Here is a 16,383-nt window from a genome sequence, read left to right on the forward strand (position 1 = left end):
AATAATTAAGTTTCATCTCCTGCTCCAAAACAAGGGATTACATACAATTGTGTCACCCAATTAAATGGTTTTATCATTGTTCAAGGACGAAATAAAGGTATTTCTCACTCTCTCCTAATGAAGCCACTTAAGTGAAGGTCAGCACTGGTTTATCTCAATTTCCAAGTATGCAGCTTTTCAAGCCCAACTGCAACATACCTATGGAATATAGAATGCATTTCCTGTATTAAGTTCTGACTGTTCCAATTAATGGACTCTGCCATTTACACTCACAGCATTTTTTCCACTGCCCAATATGCAAAAAATCTTTGCCAGTAAATCACATTGGATTTCCTTTTTCTTTGTAATCCTGTCACCTAAATCTTTATACTTTTTAAACATGCCTGATCATTTTCATAAAAATATAGGAAAAGCATATACACAGTATATTTTCATGTTGAAATACACTTTTTTTTAAACACTAATATTTATTTAATTCCATCACCCCATTTCTTCACAGAATAAGCTTACCCCAGAGCATCTATGCATATCCCTTACCTAGTTTTACCCCCTCTTATTTTTCTCATGCTCATCTTTACTCTGAAAACAGATTTGAAAGCTGGTATCTTGGACTGTGTCACTTTCTTCTGATTACCTTCTCCCTTAGAACACTAATGGCGCTGCAGCAGTAGTTTCAGACCTTAAGCATCTCATTTCCTAACACCCTTCCTGAATTGGATTTCAGATTTACATTCCTTAAAATTCTCTTAATTGAAAGAAACACAACGCAATGCAAGAAATACACTGTGGTACCACTGAACTTGTGTGTTAAGTTTTGAAATCAAATTCCTCCTTCACTAACACATTTTAGTCTTCCTTGACACCCAGTGTTACTCAGATACCTATTCAGAAACAGATTTGCTTACCTGAAATCTAAAAGAAGTTCACAGAGTGCACAATACAATAGCTTGCTGTACTGAATCCAATCACTCTGCCAGCATCAGATCCACCCACCCCTTTCTACTCATTCTGTATCAGAATACAGATGATCCAGGGCACCTTCACACATGACTAGAGTCTCTCGCTTCTAGACCACAAGCTGTCCTTTCTCTAACCAAAATTTTGTTCACTAAGCCAAAACACTCATCACACTTTATCTCAAAAGATGTAAGGTAAAGGGTACTAAAGAAATCTGAGTAAACTGAAAGACATCCATACATGGTATACTTGTTGCTGTAAAAAAGAAAAATTTAGGGTAACAAAACAAAAGTTCATGAAAAGCATGAACTGAAAAACCCTGGAAAACATGTACATAAGCTTTTTCACAAATAAGTAAATCTGAATCTGCTTTAACAGAATGCTATTACCTGACACTGTGCTTAATGGTAAAAGAAGGCCTGTCACATCAATACAGCTGAATGGGGAAAAAGTTGGTCTCTGCCTGTATGGGTCTAAGTCCAGCCTGACTACCATTAAATTTATTAATTGTTCTATATAAATCACATTTTCTCTTCTGCCTTCTTTCTGTAGCCACGTGAATGATCTTAGCACACAGGGAATCAGTCATGAGACCTCACATTGTTTCTTCCCGCTGAACAAACAGTGACCAGTTTAAAGTATCAACAAAAGATGCCGACACGTTAATCTTGTTCTTAGCGTGATGGCTGCTCATCCTGCTCCTAGTCCCTTCCAGATGGCTCGGTGTGAAAGGGATGGTGGGATGGGGAACAAGGAATATTCCATGCTGTTCTGAACATCTGCTCCACTGCATTCATACATTTAAAAAAAAACAATAAAAACCTTACTGTCACTATCAGTTTTACTATTTCAACCTAATACTGCTAGACTGACACCAAATCCAGTGTAAATGTTATGCATGCATATGACAAAGGAAAAAATGTCTTTTCAAATCACATACAAGCATTTGTTTTGTTTTTTGCTATCTTAAGAATGGACTTGTTTCAATCACAAAGTACTTACACTGCGCTGAAAACACGGTTTTCTTTCATATGACCTTTCTGTATCATACCCCAAGAATTTATTATCATCATCCCTTCTCCTATTTAAGCAAATAGAATTGAACTGAGACACCATTTGTTTCCCTTTGGTTTTATTATTTACCTTTACAGCAAAGATGCACACTACACATTTGTTGGAGCTTGTTTAAATTTCCTTTGTCCAGTTTGGCACAGCAGCTAAAAAATGCTTTGCTTGTGCATATAAAGAAATAGTGGTAGCCTTTTGTTTTTTAAGCACAGTTAAAATAAATGGAAATATAAATACCTTACTACACTATCTACCTCTCAAGTGACATTTACCCTTAAAAAATACCACCTCTTTTTTGAAAACAAGCACCCAGCCAGAACTAGGAGAAACTCAGAACAGAAAGAGGAGGAAGCAGTGCTTTGTCCTACAGCACAGGAAGAATTAGATTGATCATCCCCCCGCTTTTGTATCATCTTGACATGTGCGAGCCATACGGCTGCTGAATTATTCAGCTCTTTCTACTTGGAATACCCAATGATTACATGTATGAAAATTTAGAAGTACTGAAACACTGACTGGAAGAGCAGCAGATTGTAAAATCTAATTTGGTTTTGACCTTTAGTACCCTACATGGTAACATTCAGTGAGAAGTTTAAACCAGATGAAGTCAAAAGGAACAAAATCACAAAGCAGCAGAGAGCTAGTTAAAACACCAAGCTAATTAGGTCAGGAACAGCCCTCCACTAGTAGGTCAAAATGTTTCCAGATGTCATCTGGAAACAGGCTTGGATCTTAATCAGATGTGAGCAGTTTGTTATGCAGGCAGAACCACACAGTTCTCACTTTCCACAGCAAAACTCAGCAGCCCAGACAGTTGAAAAAATGTCTACAGGCCACCATCTCAAAACCCAGAAGTATTCCCATAGAATTCCTCACCGACTGGCTAAGATGAATTTAAACCTTAAAAATTAAATCACGTCTCAAGTAACTTACTGTGTACTGCAACACTAGTAGATTCCCACCAGTTTAGTACCTGTTAATTTTTCTATTATATTATATTATTGTTAATAATTTCTATTGCAAAGCAACAAATAACAATTAAAAAAAATTAAAATATGACTAAACCAAGAGAATTGCTATTTAATAAACATTGGTGCTAAATTAACAACCATACCAGGATATTTCCCACCTAAAGGGAATTTCTTTGTTCCCTACCCACCTATTGCAGTCCAAGAAGCATCATTACATACTCCTTCAGCTGACAATTAAAATAATAACACAGAGTGGCTTTCCATGTCCCAATTTACGATACACTACTGAGAAACTACTGTAAGTAGTTTCTTTCTGGAAGAAAAGAAACTGTAAGTATGATTCTTTCAATTGTCTTTTGAATGACGGCATTATTGCAGTGCTTACTTTAAGCCTGTTTTAGTTAGCTGATGTACATTCTTTTAAGAGTGTAGAGTTATATACAGACGCATTCTATCTGCACTACAGAAATGACAAAATTCTGTGACAAGAACCATTATCATATAATTTCATAACACTGCTCCAGACAATTTGAGGCTGGAACAACTTGCAATAGAATATTAAAAGTCTGCAACTGTAAACAAGCCTTTTCTTAGTGTTCTAGACTACAATAATGTACAAATAACTCCTGCAGACCATTTAAAGTACATCTGTCCCAGCCCCCCTCCTTCACAAACAGCAAGGGTTATCAGAAGCAAATGCCTTGATTATATAAAGAAAACCTAAGTTGCAGCTAGGCTTGCTGACTTACATTGATCTCATTTAACAGAGCCTTACTGGATTTAAAGTGCTCGAAATAACTGTCTGGGTCACAGTCCATGTGATAAAGGCCACCTGGTGAGGCCTCAGGAGTCCTCCTGCAGGGACAGCATGCCATTCAGATCCTCCAATGACCTCAAGCTAAGCCAAAAGCAAATTCAGTAATTTGTTTCTCAGAACTCCAATTAGCCTTACATTGGAAGGGAAAGTAAAAAAAGGGATCAAGGATTCAATTTTTTGTCAAATAATATCCATTTTATGGCAATACACCATTTCCCATATCTAATATTCACCACAAAAAACCTTTTAAAAAAGGACATTGGGGGGGAATCTGTTCATAAACTTTTACCCCCAGCAGTTGATCCAAAATGTCACATGAAGTGTTACATTTTCACATAATTCAGTTAATCTAAAATTTCAAATGTCACAGGGAAGTGCCAAGTTTTCTTACAGTTCTTTCCCATAAAAGAAACCCTCTGGATGTCATATATGCATATACACACAAATACACTTTGTGTACACTTATGTTTTATATATACACACGCAACTTATACACATTTATTATATATATGGCACACAGAGACGATGGAAGAGACCAATAATGTAGGTCAAACAGCAAAAGAAAAAGCACTTAAGATTAATGTTGAATTGCCATGATACATTCTCCATCTCTACTCTCAACAAACCTCCTCCCCCTTCCAGCTCTCACCAGGCAGGAAAGACTTTACCACTGGGAAACACCTGCAATGATGCTTTTTCAGGCTACCACACTATATATCACAATCCTTAAAATACTTTGTAGTCAAAGCAACTTCAATATCCATCTGAACAGCCACACAACAGCAGCAGAAATTTCCTGGCATGTGTCAGGAAACATACAGACAGCCCATGAAGATTTAAATGATTACAAAATAAAGCAACATCCCTGGAGTTCCTCAAGGTGAAGCTTTACACCCACAGTACAAATTTTTCTGATTTTGACACTCCTACCAACACTTGACTTTACCTATATATCAGAAACCTGGAAAAGGCAACTAGTCTGTGTGGGGGGAAAACCAGATTTATTTTGGGTGCTTTCATGGGAAAACTGAACTAAATATTTTGTGTCTGGATCCAACAGCTGAGTCTAAGTGAATTGAAAATTCCTAACTATTTTTATCCTGAGCCAAGTGTGCCATCTGTTCCCATGAAGTCCATCTTCTGGTAGCTACCATACTACAGCATTATCACAAAGTGCCATGTGATCAGGGGCTGGTGTGTAAGTCAAGAAAGATACTATGAGTGACAGAAAGCAACACTCAACACAGTTGTAAAAATAAAATTTAAAAAAAACAAACAATCAAAACCACAGAGAAACCAAATCACCACCACTAAAAAATTGCCATAAAGCACAAGGAGCCTTATCGAGGACTCCCGTTACTACAGTTCTTGTGTCGTGACTATTTCACTCTGGTGCCTAAGGAAGGCTGAGCCCTGGTCAGAGACTTTCCCAGGGTGGGGATGTATTTTATATCTTTCCTACATGTTATCTGCCTGTGCTCAGTAACCTGAGCACTAAAGATACTATTTCCCACTTCCAGGTAATCTTCCTCACTCTCTTCCACACAGCTAGTATCTCCAAGTTAATCACAGAAACCATTCCTGTTTGATGCATGAGAAATAGGCAATGTGTAATTTTCCAGTTCATAAAATGAAATAGTAACAAGTTCCAGATGACAGCAGAACAGCCAGTTATGAAAAGTATAGGAGCTCCCTGTACCCCAACAGCTGAATCAGAAGCCAGTAAAATGGGGTCCAGCAAAAATCAAGACAGATCATACTCCTTTTCCTGCCTTTACCAATATTGAAAAAACATTTTTTCAAAACTAATTTACATTGGCAGATATCTATTTGTACCTCCCACCAGGAGCAGAATACTAAGAGAAATGAAACTGCAGTATAAAAAGTACATCTAAACACACTCTGTATATTTGTTATTGATATGTAAGGCACACTGAGATTGTAAGCAGATACATCTCCCCCGATACAAAATATCACATCTTCTCTTGGTGTGTCTGGCTCTTTTGTGACAGATCCTCTCTCTTGTTAGGATCACAAATTCAAATGTCAAGGTTCTGCCCACCATTACCTTCTTAATAATTCAACATATCATGTTGGCCTCAGATTTTTCTTTTTCCTGCTGTTTTGAGGTTTTAGTAGCATTTTGGGTTGGAATTTTTTGGGTTTCTTTGGTTGTTTTTTGATTTTTGGGAAGGGGTTTGAGGTTTTTTTTATTGGGAGTTTTCCTGGGAGCAGGTTAAAGCTAAAATCAGTGTCAGGCAGTACTACAAGCAACATGTAGTTTACTTTGATAAAGGAACACTGGCATACAAAACCTCATTTTCAGCATTAAAGAGATTTCCTCATTACACATACAGTAACTCCCATTGTGAGACAAATAAGCTACTATAAAACCATAGTGAGTCTCAGACAGAATTCAGCAGTTAGTCTTCTGTAAAAATCCCCTTTCAACTCTTGAAGGCTGGAAAGAAACTTGTGTTCCATGAAATCTGGCATTGTATCAACACATCTCCATGGAGCTGGAAGGATAGAAGTGCTCCAGAAACCAGCTTCAAGGAAAAAAAGCATTCTTACCATGTACAAATAATCACTAAGAGGAGGCTTAAGCAACTTTTTCTCCTAGCTAAAAATCATCAAATCACAGCTAATATTACTGGGTATGCAGAGGTTATCAGTGACAACACTAAATTTTTAAAATCTGCTTTATTCCTGTATTACAAATCAGTCCATTAAAATACCCCTTGTGCAACCTTTTGTCTGTCTTTCTTTGAGACATATATGCAAAAATATGTCTTGAAAATGTAAACTTAGCTTTATAAGGGACTATGAAATTTCAGAACTTAACAGCAACTATTTGAAAGCATCACACTGATTTATAGCTATGTCTGTAATTCTCTTTAAGTCAGTGCCAAGTGTGGGTGAATGCTAAGTGTGAGCTGGGAGGAAAATAGTCTTACACAGACTATTAATAATAAAAGAATAATAAAAGCAAAAACCATTAAAATACATGGAGTCCACAATAAAGAACAGCATGAGCTATCAGTTTTTTCACCTGTGAGCCTCTAGGGATGTTCAAAGACTTGAGAGACTGCATTAGCAAGTACAACAGGAACATAAGCACCTTCAGAGCAGAATAGGTGCTGGTGATGATCCTGAGTCCATCTTGCATACACTTTTTTGTAGGGAAACAGCAATATGTATTCCAACTAGTGCTCACCCAGTCTATGGACCATCAGATGCTGACACTGATACACCCCAACAGACAGTGTTTGGGTACTCATCTGAAAGAGTTCAGATACTTCACAGCTGGAAAATCTTCATCATAAATATAATCCTGGATCCAAACCAAACCTACAGCATAATACATCCTACAATGTTGTTTCAGCATGCTTTAATTTGCTATATAAAGGCTGAAAAAGAGCAGTTTTATTTTGTTTTAATCTTGTCAGGGCAAGATGGAAGAGAGGCAAACACAGATTAAAAAGAAAAAGAATCATCTTAAGGCAGAAAATATGTTTCAGTATTTTTTAACTATGCTTCCCTCCAATACTTACAAATGAAGGTTCCATGGATAAGGAAGGAATAAATAAAAAACATGTACAGGAGTCAGCTTGCTTGATCCTCTGATCCTCTCACTCCCTATAATGCACTTGGCCGCCCAATCCTTTGGAAATCTTTGGGAAAGATCTTGTGTTCCTTACTAACTGGCAGTCAAATACGCAGCAACATCCTGGCAACAGAGCCAACTAAAACCCACTGAGAGAGGAACAGACTGCCTAAACCTAGCAAGGCTGCAACTGCCAAGGAGCATCACCAAGACCATTACAGTAAGGTTACCCAATACCTGCACACCCTGACATTATTAAATTTACTCTCCAAACGTGAGAAAGGCAAGAAGTAGCATCTCAATTATACAGCTAAGAAGCACAAGAGCCACTTGTGCACTGGTCAGCATCATCAAGGCCTGTAGAAGCATCAGAAATTCGATCTAGATCACATCTATACTTAGCAACAAATGTTTCAACCACAGCACCAGTTATGTTTCTTTCTCAGAAGCAAAACCCAGTCATTGCCTCAACATCAGCTCCATTTAAAGTTGTGCTTTTCATGGCAGCTGTAAGCCAACAGCTCCTTGATTTAATTAAATGGATTCCTTTTCCCATTCCTGTTTCAACATTTCTGCTATTATACCTGCTGCTCCTGGCTGAGCTGCTTCTTGTGCTGGAATCAGATTGGAAGCCAGCAAAAATCTAATCCAGGGGAAAGAAGTCAAAGCAGTTTATGGAATTACTACCCTTATATCTGAGAGCATGGAAGTGCTAGTGAAAGCACTCGATCTGCTTCAACACAAAATAAAAAAAAAAAAAAAACAAAAAAAAAAAAAGCAATTCAAGCTGAACTCCCATTTCACACTCAGTTAGTGTTTAGTTGTGTAGGTGAACAGCAAGCTAAGTACAAGTGACTAGACAACAAGACCTGAAAGACTAGCAACTGCTTCCTACAAGAAATGGCACCAATACTGTCATATTATAATAATTTTACTTCAGTCATAGAATATGCTGAGTTGGAAAGGGCCTGCAAGTCCAGTCCAGCTCCTGACCACACAAGGCAACCCAAAAGTTAATCCAGGTACTTAAGAGTGCTGTGCAAATGCTCCTTGAATTCTGACAGGTTTGGGGTCACGACCACTTTCCAGCAGAGCCTGTTCCAGTGCTTGACCACAACTCTCAGTGATCCATTTTTCCCTAACATCCAATCTAAACTTCCCTGATGCAGCTTGATGTCATTCCCTTGCGTCTTGTCACTGAGCACCTGACACATGCTGGATCAGCGTCTCCCTTTCCACCCCCCTCACAAGGCAGTTGTAGAAAGCAGTAAGGTACCCTCTTCCCCAAGATTACACACAGTACCTTCAGCTGCTCCTCTAAAGTCATTCTTTCTAGTTACAGTCCATCTTATTGGTAGGAACACAAACCACTGACACTAAAGAGCTCAGAACTCCTGCAGCTTTCAGGAACTTCCTGCTGACACATTTCCCAAAATCAGGTAGGCATCCCAGCAAACTCTAAGTAGGTCAACAAAAAATTTACTGAACAGAAAAAAAACTATATTCCATGTGTGCATTACAAATTCTGCTTATCTTTTTAGCTACATAAATAGTTTATGTCTGTATCCTTTCCATCTCTTTCTGAAAAATATGCTTTTAGTGAATGCTAACCTGTTATACATTGATTTCTGTGATTAGTTTACAAAATAAAACATGCAGCATGTACTCAAATATTTAAGACCAAATTTATTTTTAAAGAATGAAATATTAAATATGTACATTTTTAATAAATACACAATACTCCGAAACAGGAGCATGAATTGCAACTCAAGACAAAAATTAGTTTTCTCTTCTCAGGAACAAGAAGTTACTTATCTGATGAAAGGTACCATCAGATCTCAAGAGGAGTAGTTGCCCACAGCTCCTGGTAAATTGAGAAGGTCCCTTTTTTCTTTTCCAAGAGACTAAGATAAAATCAAGGACAAACCATTAAAAAAATTAAGGAACCATTCTCTCTACGTTTTCAATCTAAAATTTAAATTTAATCCAAACTGATCTTGTAATGCATAGAGAACAGAACACTTTACCTGTTTACATGAATTACCAGTCATAAAACGTAAACAGCTAGACTGCATGTTGAACTGATCACATTCATACTTCCCAACTGAATCAATCAGCATTCCACAGCCAAATATCTGAAACCAGTCAAGTCTTATACTGATGAGAAGATGTCCTGCCCACATTTTACACCCACAGTCCAACCTTCTTCTCCTTTATAGTATAGAGTCCTACTGCTAGTGCTTTATCTCCTCTTTCACATCCAGCACCACTGCTTTGTGCTTATTCACCACTCCAGGTGCCTACACAGCAACTTTTTCTTATTTTTTTTTTAATTATTTTAACTATTTACTATTCAGAGACAGATTTTAAAGACTGTTTCTTACTCTCAGAAGAAAGAGTACAGTAACTAAAAGAATGAGACAGCGTAGTTGCTCCTTCCCCATCTCCTACCCACTGCCCAGAGATATTCCAAACTCCCCTACCACTAGCAGTGTTAAGCATCCTGTTCAAAGACTGTGTTCTTATTTGAATATGAAAACTTTTCCAACACACCCCATAGCATGTCAACTATTTCCACAAACCTTCAGAAGTAAATGCTACTTCTCCCCAAACAACAAGGAAAATGCACCTAGCTTTTCCTTGCTGACAGATTACAGACCAGGCAGCCATCTGTAAAGACTCGGTGTTCTATTTCTTAAGTATAAAGAGCCATTAATAACAAATTTTAAACTTTCTTAATGCATAGCTTAGGCTACCTTGTAGCTGCAACCAGATTCAAGGGCAGCCTGTTTCACCTTGAAGGCTCTTCTCAGTGGTGCCAAACAAGATGAGGCAATAGTCAAAGCGATGCACAGGAAGTTTCACCTGAACATGAGGAAGAATTTCGTTACTGTGCAGTGGCCACACACTGGAACAGGCTGCCCAGAGAGGTTGTGGAGTCTCCCTCACTGGAGACATCCAAGAACCATCTGGACACAACCCTGTGCCATGTGCTCTAGGATGACCTTGCTTGAGCAGGGAGGTCGGACCAGATGTCCCGCTGTGGTCCCTTCCCTGACCCATTCCATGAAATACACAAACTGTACATAAAAAATAAGGAAGTTTTGAATGTTAATGTTTGATTTACAAGTAAAAGTAGAATCATGGCAGCCTCCTGCAAACTTAAAAGAAAGCAGCTTGAAATCAATTAGGGCACCTATTTCTAAAGAAAGAAAAACAACTGATTATTTTCACCCCTCCAGTTCCACAGTGGCTAGTAGTGAACTCTGCCTTGAGCTTGTTTCAAAATATTTTGCATACTGGACCAAAACACTTTCCATATTCCCTATCATTAAATTGCCTTGAACAAAAAGATTTCCTAGATATTCATTCACAACACTAGTAAGTACACTTCAAACCTAAACATGTTTAAGTGAAAACAAGGGGAGGGGATTAAATCCTGTAATGTTAATGTTCAGGATGCTTTTGTTTTTCTTTAAACAAACAACAGAAACAAAAAAGATACAAGATTCTTAAGTGAACCTGCTCTAAACCTGCAATTTGCTGTTGCTGTTATACTAGTGATAAAATCTTCTCCCGTGAAATGCAAGTATTAGTTTAAAACCCATTGTGCTGATGAGATCCCCCAATCCAAGAGGAATAGACTTCTTAACTACAGCTGTGACCAGCTGGCTGCTAAACAGAAAAGGACTGCTATTGCCATCTCTGTGATGAGGCTCCAGCGGGCAATGCTGCAGTTGTTGGCACCCTTCCTGAGGTTGAGAATCGCATCAAACCAAGCAAAATACATTGTCACTGGAGACCAGTTTGTTTTTTATGGACTGACAGGATGACTGTAGGCACAAACACATTGACTCCAATTCTCAAAGATTGTAATTTAAAGTTATCTTTGATTACATGGATCTTCCATACACCCCACCAAATTATGTAACAAACCTATCAATACTTATGTTGCTCTTAACTACACTTTAAAATAATCAATGTAATCTACATAGACTACAAGCACATATGGAAAAAATCAAGCCATTAGAGACTAATCTACACACAGTTCAAGAAGTAATTTAACTACATCAGTTAAATTTAGAAGCTGATTTATTTAATCATTGCACAGGCAATGAAGATTTAAACCTCATCTTCAAGCAGATCCCTGTGCACTAGCTGCATAATTCAGAGGGAAGTTATTATGATGCCAATCACAGAAAAGTTCAGAGAAGAGGCCAATGACTGCATTTATTTTCAGAAATGAAAACTTCCCACTCTCAGACAGTGATAACAAAGAATATTTCTATATGTGATGAGCGTGCTAAGGCAGACACCACTTTTAATACAAAAAGTGATTTGCTAACATCAAGCCCATTTTGCCAGGCTGCAATTTAATTCAACTCCATGCAGTCAAGCCCAAAATATAAATAAGTGCATACTGAAAAGAGTTTAACCCCAGACAGGCAAGAGCTAAGCCCAAATACTCAGCTTCTCCTAACATCAAGATCAGACGGAAAACAAGAAAAAGCTCATTGAAAATGCATGTAGCTCAAGATCAAAATCTGTGAACACTCCTATATCATGTTTTAAGTTAGTCTTTCCCAAAACCAGTTCCACATCATTTTGGCTTGTCCTGGGGTGACTAGGACATGGCTTTACCATCTGTAACGCAAAATACTTTCACCTTTCTCATTTTCCCACTTTCACCTTTTTCCACCCCCACGAGACCATTGGGAAAACACAGTCCTGCTCCACTGCTATGCAATTAGTGCTCTGCAGCTTTTGGCTGGTCAAGTAGTCCAAAAACCTTCCACTATTCTTCAGTGACTATTTCTCTCCTGCCCAACCTACTTTTCATATTCAATCTGCCCCATTCCAAAAAGCTTCTTTCTTTCAGGGGACTATTCTTAATGGTTTGTTTTAAATCAAACATTTAAGTTATTAAATAATTCTATAATTTAGCCTCAAAGGTTACAGGATACAGGTTACACAACTGAAGAGACAGATAGTAAAGGCAAAAGTCTTGGCACATAAATTTGGTCTAACCATGACTAAAAATATCCAAGTTACTTTCCCAATAAAAGTATTTCTAAAGACTGGAAGAGTATTATCCACACAGCAATCACAAATATAATTTTAACATCTGTTTTCAAAATGTGTATAAAGTATTTTTATCTGCCAGACTAAGTGTAAAGGTCTATTTCTTAGAATTTTAGCTTTTATGTGATGACAAAATAATTCTTCTGGTAGCCTACTGAATTGACAGCTGGGGCTAGTAAGCATCAGAGGCTGTTTTCAAGCCCTGCATGTGGTATTTCATTCCTCACTACATGCTCTCTGACTTTCCTTGTGGAAGACATTTTTGTACTGGAGTGTTGTAGGTTTGTAATGGATGTTTAGAAAAGCCAGTGCATGCTAGTCACAGAGGATGGATGACATTCTAAGAAATCAGCAACTTTAACAAACATTTAATATACTGGTTTTATCAATCTGACAACTTTTTGGAGCATTTATGTTAGCAAAACACAGAAGGAAAGCCAGAGAAGCAAGACAAGGCACAACTATAATCCAAGTGACAAAATGAGTAACTTAATTTCAAATTCAAATGCCTTACTATGCATGCAGAACAGGTGAATTAAGTTTTTTATTATGACTTGTAAGTGAAATTCTTTAAATGGATATTTAAAAAGAAAATATAATACATTTCTGTAGAAATCAACCATTATTTTAAGTACAAGTTTCTCATTTTATTGATAAGGTAGTTTCCAAATCTTATGTCCAATGAGAATGTTTGTGATACATGACTGATCAATGTTCAACCAAAAATTAGAATTTGTTTACTAGAATTAGGTTTTAATTTTTTTAAAAAAAAGTTGATATTTTCAAGTATGCTCAGCATTGTCTTTATACACTCATAAGTTGTATTAAATTCCAGACTCGTTACACACTTTACACTTCAATTAAACTCTACATGAGTTGGGCTTAAACTGTACAAAAAACAGAAAATGCTTGATAAAACTACACTCAGAATGAACAAACATCTCAAAATATTTTTTGTAGCTTTATTAATAAATATAACCAAAGTAAAATACTCCAAAACCAAGGTTCCTATTCCTGTAGTAACTAATTTCTATAACTTCCCATGAATAAAAGCAATGACGTTTCCATTCAGCACAAAATGCAACTGAAATGTAACAATGCTGTAACATTCAATGTTTCATTAAATAATAAGCAATATTCTAATCTAGTAATCTAGTAGTGAAGCATATTTGCAGTCCTGGATATGCCCATTAGGTTTCCCCTTGGGGTTTTTCTGGAGACTAGTGTCACTTTCCCTGACACACTTCCTCTGCTTTCGACACTTAACAGAAGATCTTTTTTCAAATGATTTCAGTATATAACCACTGATTTACCTTTCCATTTAATGGGTAATGCATGAGGGGTAAAGGGGGAAAGAGTGGGTTCTCTTTCACCTTTCTCCTTCAAAAACTGTTACTTTAACCTTCCCACTCCTGTGTGCACTATATTGCTTCCTTATTCCTTCATTCCTCAAAACAGTTTCCCACTTGAAACTGTGAATGCACGTATTTTCCAGAATTATTCTTTTTCCTAACTTTAAGTGCAATCTCTTTCAGAACATATATGCTGACAAGTGTCTTGAGTATCATCAAGCATATCCTCAGAACCAAAACTGAAATAAGCCTAAGTGAATTTCAGCTGAGGGGAAAAGTGTGGCAAAGGATTATAGCCAAGGTTACAGACAGAGGCAGCTCTAGGACACAGGAGAACAGTATCCTAAACAACAGTCTCCTAAAGCACTGCTGCATACTTTACTGTTTCTCAGAGACCTTGCATCAAGGCTGGCCATGGATTCTGCCAAAGGAAGCACTGTAGTGTGCAATGCAGGAACAGTCTCTCCCTACAAGAAGTAATACCACTTTTAACCTCACCCTCTCAGAAGGAAGAACAAAAGATCTGCTCTTCAGCTTCCTCCCCTGCTCAAAAGCTTTCTCTCTCCCACTGAAGATGCCAACAAGATGCAGATCCCTGTAAATACACATATGCACACACTTAACAGCTTTACTTACTGTAACAAAATTGTCTGAACTTTGCTGCAGTCCTTCATTAGCATCTCCGGGTGTGTCTCGCCTCTTAGGTCACACAGTGAGGGAAATGCTACACTTCCAGGAATGCAACAGATAGTCCTCATCTAAAGGTCCCTGGAGTTGAGTGTGGCAGCTGAGACTGATTGGGGGCAGGGAAATATTTCCCCACAAAGCTAGTTTAATATCAATAAATACAAATCTTTTATTATCCGTTGCACTTTGATGCAAACAAACAAACATTCAACCTCAGCAGATTTAGTTTAAATCTCTTAGACAATACATCAACAAAGTACAGATTATACAGGGTAAAAGTAATTAACAGCTGCAAATTTATAAATCCAGTATCTCATGAACAACCATGAATAAAGTAAATTTATTTCCATTTTCTACACAATAAGATTAGTATTTAAATGCTACCAGTCTCCTGGGTGGGCAATGCTTATGACATTTTTTTTCAGGGCCTAATACAGCACATCTTCAACATCACATAAATATATACCTCCTTCTCCAGGCTACCTCAAGACCTTCTGGACAAGTTTCCAAAATTAATCACTGGTCTTCAGTTTGAGGGACTTATCACAGTCTTCAAAGCTATTTGTAGATTCACACAAATGCAAAGTAAGTAACAAGGAATGTTTAGTAAGAGCTCTCTTGAAGAACTTACCATTTAAAAAGGAGTGCAGAATGTCCGTACTGCTTACGTGCTTGAGATGACAGCTGCTCTCTAACTTCCTGGTACACTCAGGTGGCTTTTTCTGCAAACAAAGACATTTTAAACTCAGTCTTTCAGTAAGAGAATAATTAAAAATATGCATTAAAAATGGGATTCAGTTCAGTGATCAGCTGAAAAAAAAAAAAAACTTAGTAAAATATGCATGAGGAGAACCCAGAGAGTTTTAACTGTTTTGTGCTAAATATTTCATGATGCAGCTTAATTTTTTTCAAGGTAACAAAATAGCTTGTGTTATTTTATAATCAATTTTTAAATAGAAAGATCAGCAGAGAAAGTAACATTTACCCACTTGAAGACTGTGGGGATGGAAAAATGAGGTAACGGCCTACAGTAATGCACAATAAAACAGCAGGCTTAAATCCCTCTGAGATTCTTCACAGCAAATTAAATATTACTGAACAGAAACCCACTAAAATGGACTAAAAAAAGCAATGAGAATCTCTTGCAAAAATTAAGTAGTGAGATGTTTCCATGAAACTATTATAGTTCCTAGCATCAAGAGAATATTGTGACTTACAGATTAGCATTTAGTCATACACTAATTTTTTATAAATTAAGGTCTTTTTGCAATTAAAATATAAATGCCCTTTCTGCAAGAACTGTATTAAAATGATCTCTAAAACAGATCACTTGCTTAAAGGAGGCTGATACTATTACCATATTTTTAGAGGGTGCTATTACACATTTTCTTGCCTAAATATTTTAGACAATTAAAATTTACAAGAGGAAAAAACCTCTATCTCAAGGACACAATTATAAACCGAGATTTATAAGAAAGACAAAGCATCTATAAAAGCAAGACACTGTTGAAGTCACCACACAGATTTCTCAAAGGCAAGACAGCAGTGTCCTGCTTGCTCACTGTCACCACCTGCATTGCTCACTCTCCTTCATCCTCACTCAGAAGAGCACAGCTTTAAGGTGCCCAGACCTTGATTCCACTAAGCCCTGGTGCAGTAACCACCCATTCCAAATAAAATGTTGTCCTCTAGTTAACTTGCTCACAAAAATCCTCCCAGTTTGTCAGGGTGTTGGTCCTCACTTAGGCGTTTATGTGCTTAGAGAAAAAACTTTTAAAGAGACACATTATAAAGGCTCACATACATACAATTCATTCATGATCTCATTACCAGGACAAGTGT

General features: G+C 37.3%; 1 protein-coding gene across 11 annotated transcripts in view; it reads right to left on the reverse strand.

Moving 5' to 3' along the window:
* Positions 1-16,383, reverse strand: part of WASF3 (WASP family member 3) — a 65,600-nt gene that overhangs the window by 32,732 nt on the left and 16,485 nt on the right. For 5 of the 11 annotated variants that reach the window (XM_086881714.1, XM_086881708.1, XM_086881717.1 and 2 more), the window contains 2 exons: positions 15,173-15,263; positions 14,353-14,449 (listed from right to left, as the gene is read on the reverse strand). The gene's annotated coding sequence lies outside the window, so the exon portion shown is untranslated. Of the gene's footprint in view, positions 1-10,176; positions 10,286-14,352; positions 14,450-15,172; positions 15,264-16,383 lie in introns of all 11 variants that reach the window. The other 6 variants (XM_086881706.1, XM_086881713.1, XM_086881715.1 and 3 more) reach the window with 2 other exon arrangements.

This window comes from Cyanistes caeruleus, chromosome 3 (genome assembly GCF_971803275.1).
Source record: "Cyanistes caeruleus chromosome 3, bCyaCae1.hap1.1, whole genome shotgun sequence".
In the NCBI taxonomy this organism is placed as follows: domain Eukaryota; kingdom Metazoa; phylum Chordata; class Aves; order Passeriformes; family Paridae; genus Cyanistes; species Cyanistes caeruleus.